The following is an 8,770-nucleotide window of genomic DNA, read 5'->3' as shown; positions in this document are numbered from 1 at the left end:
TAATGATATTTTCGAAGGATTTGCTAACTAAGCTCGGTTCAATCAAGTCATACATTATTAGATTTGCTTTGTGATTCGAGCTAGTTATAACATGAGTTGCACTAAGATTTAATAACATCATCTGGCTAAGAACGAAGAGTCTGGTGAAAAATAGCCCACACCCTTTCTCCGACTGTTTTCATTGACATTTTACTCCCTCCATCTCGGTTTAACAGGCATGCACGCAGTTTAAGACAAAGTTTGATCATTGATTTGGTCAATAAAATATAATTTATATCTACAAAATCTGTATCATTAGATTCGTATGAAAAAAGCTTTTCAATAATGTAACTTTTGTCACATATATTTCATATTTTATTTACTAAAATAATAGTCAAAGCAATTTTTTAAAGTAGACGTGGGCCTGAACTCCGCTGGATCAAATTTCCTAGGAGGACCCCATAGCATGCATCCTGATTAATTGTCACCGCGCTAACTGTTCACTGGTCGCCTCGCTGACGGATCTTTGGCGGTATTCCGACGAGCTCTGCCAGCTATCTCCCGAGATGTCCGACAACTTCAGAAGGTACTGCGCGACCTCCCCCATTCCCGGCCGTGCCCCTTCGTTGCGCTGGACGCACCTTTCGATCAGTCTGACCATCATGACGACGGCGTCCAAGGGACAGCTCCCAGCCGCCATCGCCGGATCCACAAACTCTTCCAGCCTCTTCAGCGCCGCGCCATCATCCCCTTGGTGTTCCTCATCGTTTTTCCGGTCGACGCCCAGCGCGTTCAAGCCGGCGAGCGGGTCGCCGCCGCCATCCTCTTCCAGCTGCTCCACGTCTTTCCCGGTGAATAGCTCTAGGAGCACCACGCCGAAGGAGTACACGTCGACCTTGGGCGACACCACGCCATGCTCCAGGTACTCCGGCGCCATGTACCCGCGTGCGCCGGCGATGGTGCTCGTCATTGTGAACAGCTCGCGGACATCGCCCTGGTCTCCGTCGTCTCCTCCCCGGATGACCCTCGCGCCGCCGAAGTTCCGGATCTTGGCGCGAAACGCCGTGTCCAGGAGGACGCTGCCGCTGCACACGTCCATGTGCACGTACGGCGGCCGCGCGTACCCGTGGAGGTACCGGAGCCCCTCGGCGACGTCGAGCGCGACCTGCACCCGCTGCGTCCAGCTCAGCGGCGCCGCCGCGCCCGTGGCTCCGGCGAGGAGCCGGTCACGGAGCGTGCCGTGCTCGGCGTACTCGGAGACGAGGTACCACCGGCCACGGTGATGGCAGAGGCCGTTGAGCCTGACAAGGTTGAAGTGGTTCATCCTCCTCGTGATCTCCACCTCCGTCGACACGTCGTGGTCCACGATCTCGACTACGGCGGTGTCTTCGTTGAAGGCCGCTCGGTACACCGAGCCGCTGGTGCGGCGCTCCGTGCTGAAGTCGTCCGTCGCCGTTACCAGCTCGTCGTAGGTGTACACCTTCAGGGAGGACTTGATGTCCGACAGGCTCGAGAACGCCTCGCTGATTGTCATGGAGACCTCGTCGCCGGTAACTCCATACGGCAGCTTGCCCATGTCCTTGCCGTCCTTGTAGGCGAAACCACCGGCGGTGGTTGGACCTGTGCTGGCTCGCCGCCTCGTCGCCTTCAGAACAAGAGCAGCCACAACAGAGGCGATGACGGCAACAACTGCCACGGCTACGCCAATGCCAATGTAAACCCCCGTATGGCTCTTGCTCTTCGTGGCCGGAACAGACGCTACCGGCGGCGGTGGCGGCGGCGGTGACTGGAGTTGCGATATGTTTGGCTGGGACTTAACAGGGATGAGCAAGGTAGTGTAAGGGTATATGGTGGCGTTGCTCTTGAGTTGATTGGCCTCCAAGATGCTCCCGGCGTCGACGCCGAATCTCGCGGCCACGGCGTCCACCGTGTCGAGCTCGTCCACCAGGTAGCTCACCAGGAACCTCACGCCGACCGCGGCCTGGGAGGCGCTCGGGCACGCGCACCGGAGCGGCACGGTGACGCTCTGCCCGGCGAGGAGGCTCGTCGGCGCCGCGCCGCCGAGGCCCTGCTCCTCGACGGCCTGGCACGTGGACAGGCCCTGGAACGTGTTGTTGGCGATGATGAGCAGCGTGTCGCCGTTGCGAGCCACGTACGTGGCGTTGCGCTGGTAGTAGGACCCGCGGCCCGCCCGCCGCTGCGCCTGTGCAGGAACAGCGCACTGGAATGAGCACCTTGGTGCCCTGCGCGAACGGCGACGAGGCGGAGTTGGCCGCGGCGAGGCTCGCGGCGTCGGCACCGAGGAGCGCGGCGATGGAGGCGGGGTCAGAGAAGGGCGAGCGGGCGTGGAAGGTGAGATAGGACTCGCAGGACGGGGCGCCGCTGCCGCAGAAGTAGCCCAGTAGGCCAGTGTCGTTGTGCTTGCTGCCGCAGTCGGCGATCTGCGAGCCGTAGGGCTGCTGCGACCGCGCGGGCGGCGAGCAGGAAAGGAGGAGGACGCCGATCGCGTAGAAGAAGAGGGCAACCGTGGCACGTGACGGAGGCGCCATCGCCGGTGCTTCTTCTTCTTGGAGTATCGCTATATATGGTGTGGTTAGAGGTCAAAGATGTGTATGTTGAAGTACGCAGCTGCTGCGATGATGCAGTTGGTGCTGGCAATTTGGCCACGGCAAGGAGGAAGATTGTGCCAAAGTTGCAGTCAACGGTTTGATCCTGCTGGAAAGTCAAAATAATTCAGTGATGTCCTTATCATAGTTGATTCTTCAGAGTAGAATAGTTGATCAGTTATCGCCTTATCGGTAGAGGTCAATGCTCAACCTTCCGTCTGGAAAACAGATGGTTAGGCTCGTAAAGTAAAACTTTACTATTTTCCGAAACGGAAATGCTTCACACACGACAACTCCCATCCGATGTGTATACGACCTAGTGCTAGTTAATTCCCCTTCCCTCCCTAGTGGCTAAGTTAAGCCCAAACTCAAACCAGCAATACTGTTGAGCGTCTTTTTATGGTTCCCTAAATCCCGATCTGAAGCAATTTAACTTGTTCTTGCCGCGATTGGGATATATCAGTCCGCCATGGACGAAGAGCAAAATTGAGCGCCACAATGAGAATCTCATATGTGCTAAGGGTATTTTTAACGGGGCGACGTAAAGGGATCCATAGTGTTCGATCTGTCCGGTCAGACGCAGACGCGTTCCAAAAGAATGCTCCGTGAATGCGTCTGGACGGATGGGCCACACAGATGTTTCGTCTTCAGCGCGGCATAACTGATGGGCGGCGCGTTGAAGCTTTTTGCGTCGCGTTAATGGCTTGCCTCACCTTCGGTGCGTGTGCGTGCGCTGGTGGGCGGCGTCGAAGCGGCTTCAATTGCAGGGCAATGAAGACGAGGTGATATCCGAGCCTTCTTAAGGGCCGCTGGCGGCGCACATTTTCTACATGTGTTTTCTGCATGACCGGTAGTACCAGTCTTGGCAGCGGTAGTACCGCTACCACCCTCAACACCAGGTACACGCCAGCTAGAACCGTCTTGCCGTTACTACCGCTTCCCCCGCGGAACCGGTACTACCGCTGGCGGTACCGGACGTGTGGCCTTCGCTTCTGGAAAAGCTCCGGTACCAGAGCGGTACCGAGGTCGGAACTACCGCTTGAGTCACTCTTATGAGGTTCGAGTCCGATGGCCATGTCCAAGGCGAAGACAGCGACCACGATGACGGTGGCCCGGCGTGGGATCCGGAGACCCAACCGCCGGACATTAGAGAGGATGAGGTCATTGCCATCGCAGTGGCCAATAGCGAGCTCGACCAGCTCGCTATGTTGGACGGCCTCGCCATCCAGCTTCGCGAGTCGTTGCTGGCGCAGGGGAGGCCGACGACTCCTCTGGCCACGCTGACACGTACCCACATGTTTCGTCTCCTGATCCTTCGACGGCCTGGGATCTGTAGCCACCTTCACCACAGCATCCTGCTCCTCATCATCGGTGTCAACGAGGTCAAAAAATATCGGAGGAGCTGGCGGTGTGCATGCTTGGCTGTGACCAGGGTGACCAGACGGTGTCACTGGCCTGCCCTGAGCTAATGCGGAGTCCAGTAGCTGGACGGCGAGGCCGTGCCACTAGGCGAGCTCGTCCAGATGGTTTTGCGTGATGGCTAGCTCGATCACCTCCTCCTTCGTGAGGTTTGGTGGATGGACCTCCGGGTTCATGCCGACGGCGGAGCAGGCGTCCCGCCGTTGTTGAAGAGGTCATCGCCGTGGTCCTCTGTCTTCGTCCTCCTCATCATCGTCCAGACCGACGCCTCACTCCCGGTTGCCGAAGCTCACGTCGCCAAGGTAGCCCGCTCGTAGCCCTCCGCGTGTCCATTTTGACCGGCGAGAGGATGAAGCGGCGGCGGCTGATCTCGTCCCACCGCTTGCCGCCTCGACATTCACTGCAACTGCTGACGAGACAAACCAACTTAGCAAATCTGGCGATGCTTCCAAGGAGGGAATGACGAAGTTGCTGGCCATCCACTTTTTCGCTTATTTGAATACAACCCAAAATCAGATTAAAACATTAATAGACTATTTTCTAAGCGTGTGCTCTTGGCTTGAGTTCTTCAGCATTCCTTTTAGCGGAAAGAAGGATTAGCACAAGAGAAAATATGGCTGGGCTTGGATTGGTAAGAGAAAAGGCAGAGTCCAACCGTTGCCCACGTGAAGGAAGCTGGCGCTACAAAGGATAGTACGGGTATCGGACATAAATTGTCGTGTGTATAGCAGCACTCTTTCCGAAAAATCTCACTATTTTCCAGAATATGGATAGAGCAAACAGTCAGAGCGATAAGGCAAATGCACATTTATGCAGGCGTAAGCTTCATTTCTTTTTCTAACATACTCCTATATACTACCTCCATCCCAAACTTAAGCCTTATATATTTTTATTTTTTTGAAAATCAAACCAAATAAAATTTGATCAAACTTTTAGAAAAAACTATCAGCAAATATAATATTTTGTAAATACCATAAGAATATATATTTCATTATTAATCTAATAATATTGATTTTGTATTTTGCATGTAAATAATTTTTGGTAAAAACTTAGTTAAACTTGACCGGGAGAAGTTGTGAATGTAGGTGCATCCGCTTGAGTTTTTAAACTTATAAATATAGTTTTTGATTTTCTAAAATAAAATAATCACTGGAGCTAGGAGCCAAATCACTAGTAGAAAAAGGGGTATTCGTACCGGTTCCAGAGGGTCATTCGTACCTGTTGCGCAACCGGTATAAAAAATCCAGTACAAAAGCCCCCCCCCCCCCCCTCGTACCGGTTCCTTACGAACCGGTATTAAAGGGGCCTCCACGTGGGCCACCAGGAGAGGTCAGGGCCAGGGAGCTTTGGTACCGGTTTGTAATACGAACCGGTACCAAAGGTTGCCACCCGCGGTAGAGAAAATGCATGAATCTCTGCCGCGGCAGAGAATTCAGGGTTTAGGGTTTTTGGAGGGGTTTAGGGGTATCGGAGCGTTTCGTATCGCGTCGATGCACCAGAAACAGGTTTGGGTTTAGGTAGTACATGAAGATCAAGGTGATGCATATCAAGTTGGTGCATATAATATAACACACATGTAATTGCATAAGATCGCAAATTAAGTAGTACATGCATGAAGATCGATCTTCATGCATAGTGGTACTCTCCAAGGCGTACTCTATATATGTCTATTACATTTAGATAGTGGTACTCTCCGAGTCAAACTATATATATAACATGTACATCTTTATTCATAGTGGTACTCTGCGAATGGTGGTAAGACGTCCCGAAGGAAAAATCCCGCCAATTCCTCGCCTATTGCTATGAAGCGGTCCTCGATTGAGAGCTTGTTCCGCTTTCTTGCCAACTATAAAAGAATAAGATACAAATGAATACATGAGCTATGTGTGTGTATTTATATATATATCAAATCACAATCAAACAACTATTACTGAAACTGAAACTCAGCACAACTTATAATAAGAAAATAAATTTGTGAATATTGTTTTCGTGCCTTATTATTTATACACTTTTCCTCATCCGCTTCTTATACCGAGTCTTCTCAGCGCACCCCCAGTTTCAACAGGAAAAAAAATCGTTTGACCGTTCTAAATTCGGCCCCTAATACATTTGACCAAATTGTGAACTTCTAAATTTGGCTACACACGGCGCTAACTTGCCTCAGTTGCCCCTCAAACCAAGCCTGGTACCGAGCCCGCAAGCGTATTCCTTCGTCCTGCATAAAAAACCCAATCTCCACTAATACGGTGTCCGGCGGCGTCCAACAGAGCTAAACCGTTAGAGCATCTCCAGCCGCCTCCTTCAAAGGAATTTGAGGTGCGCCGGATAAAAAATCGTTTCCAACCGCGCGTCCCGAAGGCTCTTTTTGTTCGGCGCGGTCCAATACGGTGTCCGGCAGGCCGAGCCCGTCCCGCTACACATGGGACGCTCCGGGCACGCCGGACACAACGAAATAAGAGGCGAGGAGGCGCGGGCCCGACGCGTCAGCGGCTCGGACGCTCAACTGCCGCCTACGTAGCGATGGTGCAGTTGCCGGGAAGGGGAACCGTCGCATTGGCAACCGCGTCGATCGACGCGCGAACCGCCGGAATGGAGCGCGAACTCCGCGGGAGAGCAACCGCCGCTCTCTTTGACTTCTGCGCCACCGTTCATCCGCGTTCAATAAGACCCCTACGTAGGCGCTTTCGGATCTACAACCGGCCTCCATTCATCCAAATCTCTCACGATGAGCGACTTCTCTCAGCTTCCATCAGACACCGACATCGAGGGCAAGCCTCCGGGATGGCGCAATTGGTGGGACAGAGTCGCGATGCCTAGCAGCGGCGATGATTCCCCGCCCCCGTTGGACAGCGTGGAGGAATGGGAGGCCGTGGAGGAGGAAGGGTCTGAGGAGGCGACGGCGGCGGCGGCTCGGGCGAAGGCGGAGGCGAAAGTGAAGGCCAAGGCTAAGGCGAAGACGCAGCCGGCGAGCACCGTCGACGACGACGAGGACATAAGTTTCTCCGACGTGTCGACCGACACCGCCTCTTCGGAAGAGGTGCCGAGCAGGAAGCGCCACCGTGAGGACGACGTGGCGGGACCATCAAAGAAGAAGTAGTAGTTTAAAAAAATTATATGTAATTTGTTTATGTTTTTCGAAGTTTTTATATGTAATTTGTTTATGTTGCACCGCTTTGAATATTAGTACAACAATATTACTACAGAGGTTTCTTCTATATATTAAAATAAAAATACAATGTTTTAAAATAGGAAACACGTCCCCCAAATGATAAATTCGGCGCCCTATGAAGACCGTTTTGAGGGACGCGGAGATGCTCTTAAATGTGGCCAATCCAACAATCCAGATGGCTACAATGTTGAGCATCAAACACGTTGAGCGCTTTGACATCCGACAAAATCAATCCCGAGCAACTGATTCCACTAATTACTCGTATTCCCTTCTAGACCACGACCCTCCTGCCCAGGTGGACAACAACCGCCTCCCAGAGCTCGCCGTACGTTGCCATTTTGTTACGCCATCGCCCGTCAGGGTGCAAGTGGACATGTCCACGGATTTGTCCGCACTAGCAAGGCGTCCTCGACGCTCGGCGCACGCTGCGAGCCGCCGCCGCTTCCAACCACGGCCGTCCTACAACAGTGGGCCGCCGTGGATCCCAATGCCTCCCACCGGTTCTTAACTTGAGGCGGCCGCCCCGCGCCGGCCCGAGAGGATGAGGAGGGCGTCAATCCCGTCAAGCCGCCGCGATCTAGGGTATGAGACAAGGAGAGAGGAGTGGGAGAGCACACGAGCCCGATCTAGGGTTTTCACCCACCACTATGCGTACAGGAAAACGAGGGGAGGAAGGCGACATCAGCGAACGGCCATGCTGCCTCTTCTTGTCGGCCTCGCGGACGCAAGGGCCCATCTGTCACGAACCTATTCAGATAAGGACGAAGTAAAAATAAATAACCGTATCCGATGGCTGTAGTGAAAAGTGGGATTGGAAAGTTACTGTAGGGCTCTGATTGAACGAACCAGATTTATTTGCCCCTCTCGGACCCCTTGCATGGCCGGGTAATCTAGGAACATTTATAGAAAGTAATGTAGAATTCTAAAGTACATAGATATAAGGACATCTCCAACCCGGCGACCCAAACGGACGCGTTGGGCCGTCTGTTTTGGGCCGTTTGGGTGTCCGCGCGGACACCCGGACAGCGCCCCGCGTCCGCGTGTCTGTTTGGGTCGCACGGCGCGCCCAACGCAGCGGCCACCCATTTGGCCATTTGGCATATTTCTTTGGGAAATAGGCCATCTGGCCACACATACTTATAAATAATGTCTAACAACAATATAGAATAATATCTAACAATTATAGAATAATATCAAATAGCATAAAATAATATCAAATAAAATGTTGCATGATGAAGAAATGAAATGTGCCATAGTTCGTACAAATATAAAAATTACAAATTGAGATTGTCAACTCAAGTTGGGCGCTCTAGGATCTCCTTCTGCCTCTTCTCGAACCAAGCTTTCTTCGCCTCGCTCATGTTGGTCAAGTCGGCGTTCATGATCAGGTTGTCCTCGGCTTGCCGTTTGAGCTCAACTTCCTTCGCCTTCAACTCTACCTCTTTGGCCCTTGCCATTGCTATGAGCTCAATTTCTCTCTCTTTGAGCTTAATTTCTCTAGCTTTGGTCTTGGCCTTGATCTCTTCAATCTCAAGCTTCTTATTTTGGACATCGAAGTAGTTCTTCCTGTCCTCATCTTTCTCCTGGCGCATCCTCT

General features: G+C 52.7%; 1 pseudogene; it reads right to left on the bottom strand.

Annotated features, from left to right (window-relative positions):
• Nucleotides 1–204: 204 nt before the first annotated feature.
• LOC127300316 (lysM domain receptor-like kinase 4) lies at nucleotides 205–2,614 on the bottom strand (annotated as a pseudogene).
• Between the last annotated feature and the right edge of the window lie 6,156 nt (nucleotides 2,615–8,770).

This window comes from Lolium perenne, chromosome 5 (assembly GCF_019359855.2).
Source record: "Lolium perenne isolate Kyuss_39 chromosome 5, Kyuss_2.0, whole genome shotgun sequence".
In the NCBI taxonomy this organism is placed as follows: Eukaryota; Viridiplantae; Streptophyta; class Magnoliopsida; order Poales; family Poaceae; genus Lolium; species Lolium perenne.
This window is presented reverse-complemented; position numbering and strand designations above follow the sequence as displayed.